General features: G+C 45.8%; 1 pseudogene; it reads left to right on the plus strand.

Annotated features, from left to right (window-relative positions):
- The first annotated feature begins 1274 nt into the window (after positions 1-1274).
- LOC126253898 (5S ribosomal RNA) lies at positions 1275-1392 on the plus strand (annotated as a pseudogene).
- Positions 1393-17384: the final 15992 nt, after the last annotated feature.

Below are 17384 nucleotides of genomic sequence, written 5' to 3' on the forward strand. Positions count from 1 at the left end.
ACTCGCCCAGTTGTACGACGACTTTGCTAGCGACTACACTGACGAAGCCTTTCTCTCATTTGCCGAGAGACAGAATAGCCTTCAGCTAAGTCCATGTCTACGACCTAGCAAGGCGCCATTAACCATTTCAAGAGAGAGTCTCACTTGTATCATCAAGAATGCTGTATACAAATGATGGAATAAAGTTAAGTATTCTGGCAGCTACGTACTTTTCTTTATAGCATTCATTACGAATCCTGTTTCAGACCTAAACAAGCCTGCGTGAGTTGACGCGTGCCCTTTCGGCTTCCTCGCCTTGCGTCTCGACTGTCTTGTCTAGACACAACAGAATCAACTTGAGATCCCCTGTCGTGCGAATAAAGAGCTAGCTGGGTTGCACAAGAACGATGTTTTCTGAAACCATGCTGATTACGTATCAATAGATCGTTCCCTTCGAGGTGATTAATAATGTTTGAATAGAGTATATGCTCCAAAATCCTACTGCAAACCGACGTCAATGATATAGGTCTGTAGTTCGATGGATTACTCCTACTACCCTTCTTAAACACTAGTGCGACCTGCGCAATTTTTCAATCTGTAGGTATAGATCTGTCGGTGAGCGAGCGGTTGTATATGATTGCTAAGTAGGGAGCTAATGTATCAGCGTAATCTGAAAGGAACCTAATCGGTATACAATCTGGACCTGAAGACTTACCCGTATCAAGCGATTTGAGTTGCTTCGCGACCCCTAAGGTATCTATTTCTAAGAAACTCATGCTAGCAGCTGTTCGTGTTTCACATTCTGGAATATCCATTCGTCTTCCCTGATGAAGGAATTTCGAAAAACTGCGTTCAATAACTCCGCTTTAGCGGCACAGTCGTCGGTAACAGTACCATCGGCACTGCACAGCGAAGGTATTGACTGCGTCTTGCCGCGATTTTCTACCAAATTTCGAGACAATGGTTCGTTGTGGAACCTATTAAAGGCATCTCGCATTGAAGTCCGTGCCAAATTTCGCGCGTCTGTAAATTTTAGCCAATCTTCGGGATTTCGCGTTCTTCTGAACTTCGCATGCTTTTTCCGTTGCCTCTGCAACAGCGTTCGGACCTGTTTCGTGTACCATGGGGTCATGTAAAAAATATAAATGTGCGATGACATTGTTTGTTGCGGTATTCCACAGGAGTTGGTTCAACCGGCTGTCAGAGAGGACGTTCGACCTCCATGCACAGTGGCCCCTTTCCTTGTAGGTGTAGAGCAGTGTGGTGTGTGTATTTGTAGTTTGTAGGTGAATGTTGCCGACGGCCTTCCCACAGTGGTAACACCGGTTCCCGTCAGATCACCGAAGTTGACTGCTGTTGGGCTGGGCTAGCACTTGGATGGGTGTCCATCTGGTCTGCCGAGCGCTGTTGGCAAGCGGGGTGCTCTCAGCCTTTGTGAGGCAAACTGAGGAGCTACTCCATTGAGAAGTAGCGGCTCCGGTCTCGTAAACTGACATACGGCCGGGAGAGCGGTGTGCTGACCACATGCCCCTCCATGTCCGCATGCAGTGACACCTGTGTGCTGAGGATGACACGGGAGCCGGTCGGTATCGTTGGGCCTTCATGACCTGTTCGGGCGGAGTTTAGTTTAGGTTTTTTAATAGCTGTATGTTATGGGTGCGTGTATGGTGTGGTGTTATGTTTGTGTTGTATGATTATGGTAATGGGAGGAGGGTTAGTGTGAAACCCAGTGCTGGCACATGCCCTCCTCCTCGCGATTATTTCCAAGGGGGCAACCGAGCTTTACGTCACCGTCTGGCGAGTACATCACCATTTACAGTGTCATATGCACTCACTTGATGAAATATGGCGAAGAGATTTCGAATTTAATATAGACTGGTGATCAGAAACTTCACGTCAACAACTCTCTTCCCCTTGCCATAGACTGACAGTTAAAATTTCATCCACAACCAGGATTCGAACCGGCTTACCCCCGTGTCGAGCAAATCCGTACAGGAGTGCTATAGAAGACGGAAGACGGCCAAGGTCCTGATGTTCAGGAAGCCGGGGAAAGACCACAGCCTCCCACAAAATTACCGACCCATCAGCCTTCTGAGCTCGCTCAGTAAGATTGTTGAGAAGGTGATTCTCAAACGCATCAATAGGCACTGCATAACAAATGACATCCTGAGACCGGAGCAATTTGGCTTCAGGAATCACCACTCCACGACACAACAACTCTTACGGGTCGTTGAACATATAACACATGGCTTCAACATAAACAAAGCTACAGGGGCGCTGTTCCTGGACATCGAAAAGGCTTTCGACCGCCTATGGCACAACGGCCTCATTCGCAAGCTTAGCGACGCGGGATTCCCCCGACGGGCTGGTGCGTCTAATACACTCATACCTCACAGATAGAAGTTTCAACACTTACATGCAGGGAAAACAATCAACACGACACGGTATACACGCGGGAGTACCCCAGGGAAGCATCCTAGGGCCCCTACTGTTTAACCTCTACATAAACGATCTCCCAACCACACACAACACAACGATGGCAATCTACGCGGATGACACAGCCATCCTCGCGCAAGACTGGAAACCATCAAGCATTAGGTCACGCCTACAGACTGCACTCAGAGTGGCTGAGCCTTGGTTGGAGAAATGGCGTGTTAGAGTAAACGTCGACAAGTGCGATGCCGTTCTGTTCACTAGAAGACCGAAGCAACTGCGCAAACACCGATACTGCAGACCAATAACTCTACATGCACGCCCAATACGTTTCCTTGAGAAAGTCAAATACCTCGGTGTCTGGCTGGACCGGAAATTACTCTGGGGGGACCACCTACAACACATGACCAACCAAGCCAGCGCGAGGCTCAAACAGCTCTACCCTATACTCAACAGGCGTAGCACACTGAACAAAAGGGTGTCGAGGTCCATGTACATGACACTTATTCGACCCCTGATGACGTACGCAGCTCCTGTCTGGGGATACGCTGCGCCTACACGCCTGCGCCGTCTGCAGCTCATACAAAACAAAGTACTCAAAATCATAAGCAATGCTCCGCGATGCACACGCATCGCGGACCTTCACCGGCAATACCGACTAGATACTTCACGGAGGTAATCCACAAACTCACCACAAGACTATACAGAAACTCCAGACATTCGCAGGACCCGTTTATTCTGAATTTGGGGAACTACGACCACAACCATAGATGGAAACATAAAAGACCAGAAGACATACTTGTAAGGACCTAACATCTATGGCGAAGCACACGCAAACATAACGGTACAGGTGAGCCCCTGTTAATCAGACGCCATTACTGGATATCCAGCTGGGATACACTGCCGAATAACTGGCACCACGCAGGGAAGCCGTACCGTACACTGCATGCAGACAAGCTCCACAGATCCCCCACACAGTGAGATGATCTATGGCCGATCTCCCACTACTGTATAACGATCTTGATTGTTCCAGGAATGTAGCGGCTGCAGCAACTGGGACACATCGCCATCGCTTGCCACGGTAATGATGCATGATACCTATATTAACAAATCCAACCGTGCATGAGCTATCGCAGCTAGTAAGCCACTACTGCTCTTACTACCCATCCCACTGTCGCAGAGATTTTTTTCTCACGGCACGAGCCACGGCACTTTTTTCCCTCTGCTCTTCAAATCGCTACCCTCACTCGCGTTTGGTCCACTATCTATCACCTGATGGACCGTGTTAATGCTTAGTCTTACCCAGACGCACGGATAACATCACAGCCCAGCATCCTGTGATCCACCTATTAGATAACTAACATGTTGACGAAGGTGACAGTAGAACTTTTGGTTTGGTCACCACGATGGTGCAGGCATGGAGGGGCCCCATCTCTTAGGAGTGCTATATATTATTTGGTGACCAGCACCTTTATGACATAAGTCTCCTTTCCGTATTGCCACAATTCAGATGCTGGTAATTTCTCGGACTATTAAAATTCCAACCAGCTACAAATGGGTTAAGCACTTGTGCGTTACCAAAGTAGAGTAATTTCCGCGACGAAATATATCCTGCTTCTTTTTTCAGGGCGTCTATCTGCTCATCGTTAATTGTACTATTCGTATACCTTCTACAGCCAATATCTTCAAAAATGGTTCAAATGGCTCTGAGCACTATGGGACTCAACTGCTGAGGTCATAAGTCCCCTAGAACTTAGAACTACTTAAACCTAACTAACCTAAGGACAACACACACATCCATGCCCGAGGCAGGATTCGAACCTGCGACCGTAGCGGTCGCGCGGTTCCAGACTGTAGCGCCAGAACCGCTCGGCCACCAGCGGCCGGCCAATATCTTCAGTAGCAATTTCTTACATGTTCTCATCTTCGACAGACTTTGCAATATTTCCTCTCTCCTGCTTCTTGCAGTGTCACATTACGAATATCCTTGCACGCTTTTAGATATCCACCACTAACCTCTCCCTTATCCTACAAAGCGATTCCATACGCTGGTTTCCTCACGCGTGCCACCACTACTTGAAGGGCATCCCAAGTAAAAGTAGTCAGATAATGACGAACTAGATACCAGTCTTAACACTATGTCGCTGCTATTCAGCCGGCCGGGGTGGCCGAGCGGTTCTAGGCGCTACAATCTGGAACCGCGCGACCGCTGCGGTCGCAGGTTCGAATCCTGCCTCGGGCATGGATGTGTGTGATGTCCTTAGGTTAGTTAGGTTTAAGTAGTTCTAAGTTCTAGGGGACTGATGACCTCAGATGTTAAGTCCCATAGTACTCAGAACCATTTTTTGAACTGCTATTCAAAGTTATGATTAGAATTTTCTAATGCTTAATGCCGCATGTTTAGTGAATTAATATATTGGGACGAGGCTGAACCAACTGATTTGGAGAAATGAAAAAATGAAGGTTCCAGCTGTCCAGGTAGGACGTCAGCCAGAAATCACTTACAAAACAGAATGTTCGCAGGTCGCTCTGAAAGAATTAACTCTTAAACAACAGAAAATGTTTGTGGATGGATTAGTACGAGTTTTTGACAACGTTCATACACGACACTGAATTTATTTATTACATGAACAGCAAAAATGGTTACGACATTTGTGGAGGGGGCAGGAAGAACATAGGTGGAAGAACCACAGTAATCTCAAGTTTATTGTAGGCACAGGAAAGAAAACAGTACCTTGATCATTCGGCAGCCGACAATCTCTGTTATTAATCCCTCATAATTTACCGACTGAATAATTCTCTCTGCTTACTTGTGCCGTAATTACGGAACTCGTTCACAAAATCTGCTGCGATGAAAAAAACTTCCTGTCTCGGATATTACATTACACTTAAAACGTCATTTCCATATTAAACAGCCTAACGATGTGAATGTCATGAAGAATTACGGAAGTTAATGGGCAGAAAAAGCGAGGTGCCCCTGATATCTGTCGCAATCACGCCACCGAGCACCACCTGACGCCACTGCCAACCACGACTGCGGCTAATCGCTGGGACGCCGTGTCCAGTTATCTGAAGGGAGGAAATAAATAATCTGGGTACGGAAGACACGTCGCGTTCCTAAGCAGTGGTAGATCGAACAAGCGTGCGTACGAAATATCATTCAAATGCTTCACTCCGAGAGCGAAGTACACTACTGGCCATTGAAATTGCTACACCAAGAAGAAATGCAGATTATAAACGGGTATTCATTGGACAAATATATTATACTAGAACTGACATGTGATTACATTTTCATGCAATTTGGGGTGCATAGATCCTGAGAAATCAGTAACCAGAACAACCACCTCTGGCCGTAATAACGGCCTCGATACGCCTGGGCATTGAGTCAAGCAGAGCTTGGATGGCGTGTACAGGTACAGCTGCCCATGCAGCTTCAACACGATACAGCAGTTCCTCACGAGTAGTGACTGACGTATTGTGACGAGCCAGCTGCTCGGCCACCATTGACCAGACGTTTTCAATTGGTGAGAGATTTGGAAAATGTGCTGGCCAGGGCAGCAGTCGAACATTTTCTGTACCCAGAAAAGCCCGTGCAGGATCTGCAACATGCGGTCGTGCATTATCCTGCTGTAATGCAGGGTTCCGCAGGGATCAAATGAATCGTAGAGCCACGGGTCGTAACACATCTGAAATGTAACGTCCATTGTTCAAAGCGCTGTCAATGCGAACAAGAGGTGATCGAGACGTCTAACCAATGGCACCACTTGCTATCACACCGGGTTACACGCCAGTATGGCGATGACGAATACACGCTTCCAATGTGCGTTCACCTCGATGTCGCCAAACACGGATGCGACTATCATGATGCTGTAAACACAACCGGGATTCATCCGAAAAAATGACGTTTTGCCATTCGTGCACCCAGGTTCGTCGTTGAGTACACCATCGCAGGCGCTCCTGTCTGTGATGCAGCGTCAAGGGTAACCGCAGCCATGGTCTCCCAGCTGATAGTCCATGCTGCTGCAAACGTCGTCGAACTGTTCGTGCAGATGGTTGTTGTCTTGCAAACGGCCCCATCTGTTGACTCAGAGATCGAGACGTGGCTGCACGATCCGTTACAGCCATGCGGATAAGATACCTGTCATCTCGACTGTTAGTGATACGAGGCCTTTGGGATCCAGCACGGCGTTCCGTATTACGCTCCTGAACCCACCGATTCCATATTCTGCTAACAGTCATTGGATCTCGACCAACGCGAGCAGCAATGTCGCGATACGATAAACCGCAATTGCGATAGGCTACAATCCGACCTTTATCAAAGTTGGAAACGTGATGGTACGCATTTCTCCTCCTTACACGAGGCATCACAATAACGTTTCACCAGACAACGCCCGTCAACTGTTGTTTGTGCATGAGAAATCGGTTGGAAACTTTCCTCATGTCAGCACGTTGTAGGTGTCGCCACCGGCGCCAACCTTTTGTGAATGCTCTGAAAAGCTAATCATTTGCACATTGCAGAATCTTCTTCCTGTCGGTTAAATTTCGCGTCTGTAGCACGTCATCTTCGTGGTGTAGCAATTTTAATGGCCAGTAGTGTACATACCAAACTCAGAATGTAACAAGTCTGTCAAGGAGAAACATGAACTAGTGGGGATAATGTCACATGAAATAAAGTTTACTAGGAACAAACAATTCGGAAGGCTAAATACTGTAAGAAAGCATATGGAGGATATCTCGGCCTGTCGGTAAAGGCCTGCACTAATTTTTCGACGTGGTTCTCTTTTAGACACGTGCACATAATACAGAGTGATCCTAAGCAGTACATTTAATCCGTCAAGCGTTATTATATGAGGTTTACAAATTATACATAAATGATTGCCACAGCCGAGTCATGAAACTGTAAACCTTTTTTTCACACGAATTTCTTAAGGCGTTTGAAGAAGTAGAAGCCAGCGTGAGCAGCGATAAGATTACAGTTTTTCGGAAGTGGGGTAGGGGACAAATCTCCTTAATTTATTGAAAGCTGAAATTCACAAAAAATATTTGACAAGGGTGGTCACCTAGTAGCTAAGCAACTAATATAGTACTGGGTAATGTACGAGTTACACTACAAACTCCGATTTCTGATCTGTTCGACATATTTATTCATATAAAATACAAGAAAGAACAAATGCTGAGGCTAATAATAACACTAGTCATCGAAGCTTGGCATTAAATGTCAGAATACACATCAAAACCAAGTTTGAAATCAATATTGTGTTCCAATGACTCAACTTCATTAAGTGATTTCACGTGTCTCTTTCTTTCGTTTGATTTATATAGTGACCTGTACTCCTAAGGCACTTTATGAAAAAGATCCGTCCAGATGAAATGTAGTTCCCCATTAGTAACTGCACTACTTTCGCTTCGAAATACGCAACGACTTATAGAACCGTCGTTACGAGTGTGACCTGTATGTGTAACTGATTGTGTTGTCCCACGGAGTCTTCTACACCATCCCATGAACTGATTGTCAGACGATAGTATCACGTCTACATTTATTTAATAAATGATAATTAACTGAAACCCTCAGCTGCCGACAGGTGTTGTTGATATACCTCGATTGGGGCAGCTGAAAATCCCAATCGAGGTATATCAACAACACCTATCAGCAGCTGAAGGTTTCAATTAATTATCATTTATTCTAGGAAAGCTCCACGGTCACTAATGATGTCTGTTCTTTCTAGAACAGTTACTACCTTCATATATAGTTAAATGGCTGCCCAGCCATTGATCTTCGTCTGTGCGAGTGCGCACAGGTTGCTCCAACTCTTACGGGAATCGTCACCTCAGTGTGCGCGAGTAATGAGAGGATGGGCAAATACCTATTGGGAACATTAAGTATGTAGATTGTGGACAGTTGGCAATGAGGGTCTCACGGGAGGCGTGCAAGGGATAAGTCCCTGTAGTCGCGCTATTCGTCTGTGTCCTCTGTGACTCAGATGGATAGATCGTCTGCCATGTAAGTAGGAGATCCCAGATTCGAGTCCCGGTCGGGGCACACACTTTCAGCTGTCTCAGTCGAGGTATATCAACAACACTTGTCGGCAGCTGAGGGTTTCAATTAATTATAATTTATTCTAGAGAAGCTGCACGGTTATCAATGGTGTCTGTTCTTTCGAGAACATTTACTATCTTCATATATATTTTATATATATTTTTAATATCTATCTTCTATTCTGATGTCCATCGCATAATAAGTACATTATGTAGCAATAACAGTACTGAAAAAATTAGTGAATTGTACTATTATTCATCTTTTTGTCCCAATGATGTAAAAAAAAAAACTGAATTTTGTTGCCACTTGCTGCGATAAATTCGAATTAATTTTTGTTATGTACCTTATTATGTACTCGGTATGTCCTTACAAAAGTTTGATCATTACATGTATCAGCTACATAATAAGTACATAAAAAGAGTCATCGTTGTGCTCATTTTGAACTAAAAGCTCATTTTTTGTGGCCGTTCTTGGTCCACTAAATAAGAGTACTATGATACAAATCTCCCTTGAGCAAACAATATCCCTCAAAACTTATTGTTATAGTGACACAGAAATCTGTGCCGTATCAATAAGTATTTTGCCGACTAGTGGCGTTATAGTTCGTACAATATGTTGTACTGGCTGTTATTACTTTAATGATTTTATCATAGTAATATTTATTTAGTAAAAAACACAGTGTTTGTTTTTTAACTTTGTTGCAAAATATGTCACTTATCATGTCAATGGATTTGACACTGTAGTGGTTGGAGGTCGGGCAACACAACAAGAAGCCAAAAACTGTATCACATCTCATGGAGCTATTACATTACGATTGTACAATGAAAACAAGTGAAGTGTAACACTTATATCAATTTGAAGTAGGTTTATATTATGTAACTGTGTATCTTCAGTTATCGTGTGAGTATTCTTTGTTATTTAAAGTCATTGATTTGTAACAGGAAATTTAGAGTTTTGTAACATGGGAAAAACAAAATGTATTGTTAAAAGGATAAATTTGTATAATATGTGTATGTTAATAAGAAAGACGATGTTTGTTGAAAGCTGGTTCATGCTTAGGGCACTTGTATTTGTAATACATAAAAGACGTAGGGAAATCCCTCCGCAACGGAAGTGGCATGGTGCGATGTGAAAGGTGGTTTTGGCGGACGAACTGGGCGGCTCTTTGGCATGAACGGTACGCATTATGTGGCCAGCCGTAGCATGGTACACTCCGACGGGGCCAAGGGAGGCAATTAGAAGCTGCTTTGCAAGGTTTGTGGGTTGGCTATTGCTTGGGGTTCTCGTCAAAAAGGAGTGGCTCTAACATGTTGAAAATCCGACGCGAAGAAGAGCGTTTAAAGAGCATTCGAACATCAAGAGCAGCGAGTACAGTTAGCCGCAATGTCGCTTGCGACCAAAACTTCGCCACTGCTTCGCTAACTTCGTACATGCAGATGTGTATATGAGCATGGAACAGTTAACTTGTGTGAGTGGTTTTCTTCTTCTTCTTCTTCGAGGATGGATCACTTAGGACCACGCGTAATCAACATTTGTTGGTCTTCCTTTTCGCCCAGTATTCCTTCATAAACAACGAATGGGCTAGCTTTCGTTGCGTAGACCATGTACGTCGGTTAGTTTTTCTCTCTTCTTCCTCAAAACCCCGTGTGTTTGTGATTTTTCTGATTTCATTTCTATCATGTAGATTTGGAGACGGAACCGTATCTTCTATCCTGATCATCCACCTATGCTAGGTGCTACTAAAACCGAGTATCCTGTTTTAAACGAACTATTCCTGTTTTCAAGTGTATTCAAAGTGGTTTCTTCATGTTTGTCAAATGTCAGGGCAGTAGCAAAAGTTAAAGTTAAAACCACAAAAGTGAAGTCAGATAGAATTTTGTTAAAGTACTCTCAGTTTATTGCAAAGTACAGTTTTGCCAGAATACAGTGCAGATTGTGTAAATGTTATCGTCTAAAATACCTGCTTCACAGGTGATAAAAAAGGCAAATAAGTTAATCTCATTTGAAACATAATGTAGCCTCGATTACTATCACGAATGACCCCCTTTTTTAAATTAATTGAGCTCATTGTTGAATTTTTTGCCTTGCAAAGTAAAATATAAACTTTCCCGAATGAAGTTAAGGATTAGCTTTGTTTGAATTAGTCTTTTCTACTGAAATAATCATAAAGCTTGACTAGTGACATTATACTAGTTTATAGGTTCCCATCATATTCTTCACATATTAGAAAGATAATTCGACTATTACAACTGCTAAGGAAATCTGATATACATATACGAGTATAAACAGTGAAACAGTTTAATTATATATTATGTATCTATATTTGTGTTTCACATGTCATTTAAGGTCCAAATTCAGTTCAGCACTTCATGCAGTAACATTTCAGTATTGGTTTAAGCAATGACCTTGAGTGTAGCTGTAATTAGTATGAGTTTGGTACAAATTTGCTTTCTATGTTTACTGGTGTGTGCGTTAATGATAACTGCTGAGAGTGCCCTGTGTCAGTTTGTATCCTGTGCAGTATTCAAAGGGAAATAGCAACGATAGTAACTTTCATAACCATTGTCCAACTTTCTTAAACATATCTTTCCAAATTAATGTGCCCAATTGGGCTGGTGACCGTTCAATTTTTTTCATTCACATATGAATTTTACCACTTTCATTAACTCTAGTTTTTCTGTTAATTTCACCATACTCAAAATTATAGTCCGATACCTTTACCCATTAGACACACGCGCGGTCATATTTCAAAATCCTCTCAGAGGGTAACACTAGCGTGTTTCACGGCAGGCTAGTGCTATAGAATGACTTCGTTCCGGCTCTGAAAACCTTTATATGTTATAGATGACCCGGCAAACCTTGTTTTGCCACATAAATTACCTCTGGTCTATAAGAATAATGTAAACGTGAACACAATGTATACGTGTAACACAATACCCATTGTTGGCGGGAGCTCTTGACACAGACAATAATAATGGCCGAAAACTGTGTAGGGGGTGAAAACAGGCTTAGGGGGAAGTCCGGCAGTATTGGCCACTATTCGTTCTAGCGTTTATACGGTAGATCGCACGGATTTAACACTTGCAGCCGATACACGGCTCGTCCATGAGCATACAAACATAGCAGCAATTTCGTGTCGAAACGTGTTCGCCGGCATTATGAATAAGGCCAAGCGCACATGCATCGATTTTTATCGAACGTAAAAATATCGTACGATTATATTTTTTTAGAGGAACATATGAGAGCATAGGAACTTCTTTGTTCCACTAAAAGAATTTGATCGTACGATATATTTCCGTACGATAAAAATCCATGCGTGTGCGCTAGGCCTAAATGTCGGTTTGGCGAATGACGCGTGCTACCTAGTTAAACTTATCAAATGGTTCAAATGGCTCTGAGCACTATGGGACTCAACTGCTGTGGTCATCAGTCCCCTAGAACTTAGAACTACTTAAACCTAACTAACCTAAGGACATCACACACATCCATGCCCGAGGCAGGATTCGAACCTGCGACCGTAGCAGTCGCACGGTTCCGCACTGCGCGCCTAGAACCGCGAGACCACCGCGGCCGGCAGTTAAACTTATCGCTCTAGTTACGTCGATTCAGAGAGGGATATTCGAGTCGTTGCTTTTGGTACGTTTTCTTCAACTTATCGCTCTAGTTACGTCGATTCAGAGAGGGATATTCGAGTCGTTGCTTTTGGTACGTTTTCTTCAATTACCTATCTACCAAACAGTGAAAGACTATCACCGGTAGACACCTGGCGGGGATAACTAATCAAGTGATAATTGATCAGTTATCAATCGGGGTTGAAAATTATTAAATTACTAAAATCGCTATTAAGAAATAGATGTGAGTGGTAGAAGGGTAAAAATTTAGGGGTGCGTGTATTTTGTAATGCCACATCATAAAAAAAATAAAAATAAAAAGTTCTGTCCAAAAAATAAGAAAATTTTTTTTGGGTGGACCACCCTCATCACTTAGGGGTAAGAAAAATGGATTACGACCGATTCTGAGATGTACCGAATATACATGTAAAATTTCATCAGAATCGATCTAGCCGTTGATCAAGTGATAATTAATCAGTTATCGACTGGGGTTGGAAGTTATCAAATTTCTAAAATTGCTATTCAAAAAATAGGGGTTGGTGGTAGAAGGGTGAAAATTTAGGGTTTTGCGTATTTTTTAATGCCACATTATAAAAAAATAAAAAAGTTCTGTCCTAAAAATAAGAAATTTTTTTGAGGGTGGACCACCCTTATCACTTAGGGGTATGAAAAATATATGACGACCGATTCTCAGACCTACCGAACATACGTGTAAAAACTATCTGGCAGATTAAAACTGTGTGCCCGACCGAGACTCGAACTCGGGACCTTTGCCTTTCGCGGGCAAGTGCTCTACCAACTGAACTACCGAAGCACGACTCACGCCCAGTACTCACAGCTTTACTTCTGCCAGTATCTCGTCTCCTACCTTCCAAACTTTACAGAAGCTCTCCTGCGAAACAAGCAGAACTATCACTCCTGAAAGAAAGGATACTGCGGAAACATGGCTTACCCACAGCCTAGGGGATGTTTCCAGAATGAGATTTTCACTCTGCAGCGGAGTGTGCGCTGATATGAAACTTTCTGGCAGATTAAAACTGTGTGCCCGACCGAGACTCGAACTCGGGACCTTTGCCTTTCGCGGGCAAGTGCTCTACCAACTGAGCTACCGAAGCACGACTCACGCCCACTACTCACAGCTTTAGTTCTCCCAGTATCTCGTCTCCTACCTTCCAAAATTTACAGAAGCTCTCCTGCGAAACAAGCAGAACTATCACTCCTGAAAGAAAGGAGTGAATACTGGGCGTGAGTCGTGCTTCGGTAGCTCAGTTGGTAGAGCACTTGCCCGCGAAAGGAAAAGGTCCCAAGTTCGAGTCTCGGTCGGGCACACAGTTTTAATCTGCCAGAAAGTTTCATATCAGCGCACACACCGCTGCAGAGTGAAAATCTCATTCTGAATACGTGTAAAATTTCATCAGAATTGATAGAGCCGTTTCGGAGGAGTATGGCAATTAACACTGTGACACGAGAATTTTATATATCACGACAGAAGTAAATATGTGTTGAACATGGTTCCCATGTGCTGGAAGAAGTGTGACTCATGATTCGAAGGGTTATATGGCTGCTACATGATGGTGCTCCAGCCCACTTCGCCATTAACGTCCGGACGCATCTCAGTCGTGTTTTGCCTGGCCGATGGATCGGATGGGAGGTCCAACTGCTCGTTCAGCGCATCTCAATTCGTGCAATTTCTGGTAATGGGGCCATCTCAAAAGTATCGTGTATGCAGAGCCCGTTCCAGATATAGAGACACTGGAGTAGCGTATTCATGCTGCCTTTGACACTGTTCGGATGCAGCCTGGCCGATGTGAACGTGTGAGAGAGAACATGTTACGGAGCGTACATGCGTGCTTAGGGGCACATGGAAATCATTTTCAATACACACCATAATTGTGGCTACGTTGTACAGCGCATATTCGACCGCGGTCTCTGTAATAATCTATTATTGAATAATGGCCTCTAGCGTGGAAAGCATGCACTTCCGGACATAAGTTCATTTGATCTTTTTTGTTCTGTATCCTCTCATCGAACAGTCTCTTGAGTTTGTACACGGTGCAAAAAAAATCGACCCTGTGTACTCTCATATCGAAACAGAGTGTTCAAAGCCTTCTGTCAGAACACAATTAGAAATAACTGCCCGGGATGCGCAGAACAAGAAGGTGGAGTAATTGAATGTTTCGTAAACAGAGTGTGATTCTAGCCTGAAGGCTTCGCTGATGGTGTGAACGATTCTTTGAGAATGGTGTTGTGACCACAAGACTAGTGGCAAAGAACAGAAGATAAACAAATAAAATGGAAACGGAGGGTCGTTGTGGACTGGGGTATTACGTATCGACCCCACCTTACGGATGTCAACGTCGATAACAGAACAGCAGCAGGTTTCTGTTAGATACCGACAGCAGTCGTGCAGGATCCGGTGGACGCGTTGGAGTACGCCTGCAGAGTCGCGCCTGCAGTAATTCTGTTCTACGAGCGCCGTCTGTCGCCGCAATATAGGACGGCGGGATAGCCGCGCGGTCTTAGGCGCCTTGCCACGGTTCGAGTGGCTGCCCCCGTCGGAGGTTCGAGTCCTCCCTCGGGCATGGGCGTGTGTGTCGTCCTTAGCGTAAGTTAGTGTAAGCTAGAGTAAGTATTGTGTAAACCTAGGGACTGATGACCTCAGCAGTTTGGTCCCATAGGAATTTACCGCCACCGGTTGTTATAGGACGGCCAGCGGCAGCTGCTCAGTCCTACCTTACCCGACGCATCCACCAGCATCTCAGCCAGCACCGCCTCTTTCCCGCTACCCAGTGTGGCTTTCGACTGTGCTTCTCTGCCGATGACCTCCTCCTTCACCTCACTCATCTCCTCTCCGAACAGCTCAACTCCCGTCACACCGCCATCTTCCTCTCCCTCGACCTTGAACGTGCTTACGAACGTGTATGGCATTCCGGTCTCCACTTCAAGCTCCAAATCTTCGCCCTTCCTATCAAATACGTCTGTCTGATCGGGTCCTTTCTTTCCCAACATCCTTCCTATATCACCATCCATAACACAGATTCCTACGCCTTCTACCCCTCCGCCGGTGTGCCCCAAGGTTCCATCCTCTCCCCTCTTCTCTACCTTCTTTCTGTATACGGCAGACATGCCGCCGCCTTCACCCCCCGTCCACCTTCTCCAGTACGCCGATGATACCGCCTTCCTTGCCCTCGCCCCCACCCTACAGCGCTCCCAACACCTTCTCCAATCCCATCTTGACCGGTTCACCACATGGTGTAACCAGTGGTTGGTCAAGGTTAGTCCTTCCAAGACCCAGGTGATCATTGTAGGCAAAACCACCCCTTCCTTCCGCCTCCTCCACTTCTATATCACCATTTATGGCCATCCTATCACCCTCACCCCCACCCCCAAGTACCTCGGCGTCACCCTTGACCATCGCCTCTCGTGGACCCACCATCTACGGACCATCCAAGCCAGGGCACGCTCTCCTCAAGCTCTTTTCTGGTCGCACATGGGGTCTGGGCACCTCCACCATCCTCCACACCTATAAATACCCCCTCTGCCCTATACTCTGCTACGCCCACCCCACCTGAATCTCCGCCCCTCCTACCTTTTACAAATCCCTTCAAATCGTGAACGTCATGCGCTCCGCCTCGCCCATCGTATCCGCCTCCCCTCCCCCGTGCGGATCCTGTATGACCTCATTCTGTTCCCGCACCTCCTCCTTTTCCTCGAACCGATACGGATCCTCTACACCTCCCGTAAACTTGACCCCCGTCAGCCGCTTGTCTCTGCCATCCTCTCCCATCCCCGTTCGCTGCCGCGCCTGTATTCCCACGTCCCACCTGCTCTCCATCTCTCCACCCTCCATACCCTCGTGCAAGGTGGCTTCCACCAACTCCCTCTCCCTGATAATGCCCTCATCCCCTCCATCTACCCCTCGTACCAACTTTGATCCTCCCATTCCACCCCCTGTGTCTTTTCTCCAGGGCACCGTCTCTCCCTCCTCCCTCCCTCCTCTGCCCCGGGCTTCCCCTACCCCCTACCTTATTTCCTCCCCCTATCATCTCCTCTGTCACTGGCACCTCCACCCTCCCCTCCTCCCCCACCTTTTCCCCTTTGGCAGGTCCTCAAACTCGTACACGACCAGTGAACATTCGCGCACCAGGGATCCTCGCCATCAGTTATTGTGTGCCATCGTGTTAGTGCCTTAGTGTTTCACCGTCCGTGCTCCTCGTTCACGTGTGTCGTTTCTGTCATCTACGTTCGTGTATCAGTGCTGCACGTTTTTTATCTCGCTACGCCTGTGAAGGGCTCCACGTGTTTTACTCTGTGTGTCTACTGTTTGTTATCATTCATTTTGTTTTTGCTTTTCTCTATCTTCATTTGTACTAATTGTCATGTGTGTGGCCGAAGAGCGGCGTAGTTTTGCCCCTGCCGGCCTACCTTGTAAAAGGTATAAAATGGCAATAAAAAAAAGAAAAAAAGTTGCTCAGCGCCCTCGTGTGCATAGCCACTTAGCTTCGACATCATACTTCGTGCTTTAGTTCAGTCTCATCCTAATTGACATAGATAGCTGGACTCTGTTTGTTGGTAACGTCATTTGTAATGAGTCCTCCTAAGTTTGGAGAAATACAAGCTAAGCAGATCTTCTGGTCGCTGTGTCAACTTGTTCGCTAATCATTTCTGCTCTTGTCCAGTTATGCTACGGCGACAGTTACCTTATCACACTGTAGCCCACCTTTCCTTACCACTGTGTATGAAGTGGTGCACACTACGGACCGTCTATCTCCAAAATCAAACTTGCAGCAGAGTGGCGCCCAAGATTCGCATCTCGTTGCTGAAGCGTCAGGTGTAGCGTGGCCAGGAGCAGTAATCGGCAAGCAGTACGCAGTAAACAGCAACCAGTGAGCAGTACTGCGAGCAGCGGCCAGCAACGATGGCTGCCCGGGCCGTCCTGGGGGCTGGCCGCCGGCTCATATTTTATTCATGCGCGCCGGCCGCCCGGGTAATTTGCTGCGAGGCGATGCTTATTTGTTTAGCCGCACTTGCTGCGCGCCATCTACATAACACATCCCCACGTCAGGAGGCCTTAGCCCGGCCTCCCTTAACGAGTATATGCGGCCGCGGCGAGCCGGCGAGGCGCACGAATTCCTCGCTCGCCCTGATTGGCGTGCGCGGTCGGCGGGAAAGCTGCCCGGCGCCCCGGAAGCGCTCCCCACTGCCGTGCTCGCAACCGCTCTTTGCTGTTCCTTCGTCTACTTCGCCTGCTCTTTCGTCCGCAAATAATTACACAGAGAGCAGCAGCGAGCACCGATTTTAGCTGGCAGAGAAAGATGCTGTAG

This window comes from Schistocerca nitens, chromosome 4, assembly GCF_023898315.1.
Source record: "Schistocerca nitens isolate TAMUIC-IGC-003100 chromosome 4, iqSchNite1.1, whole genome shotgun sequence".
Taxonomy (NCBI): domain Eukaryota; kingdom Metazoa; phylum Arthropoda; class Insecta; order Orthoptera; family Acrididae; genus Schistocerca; species Schistocerca nitens.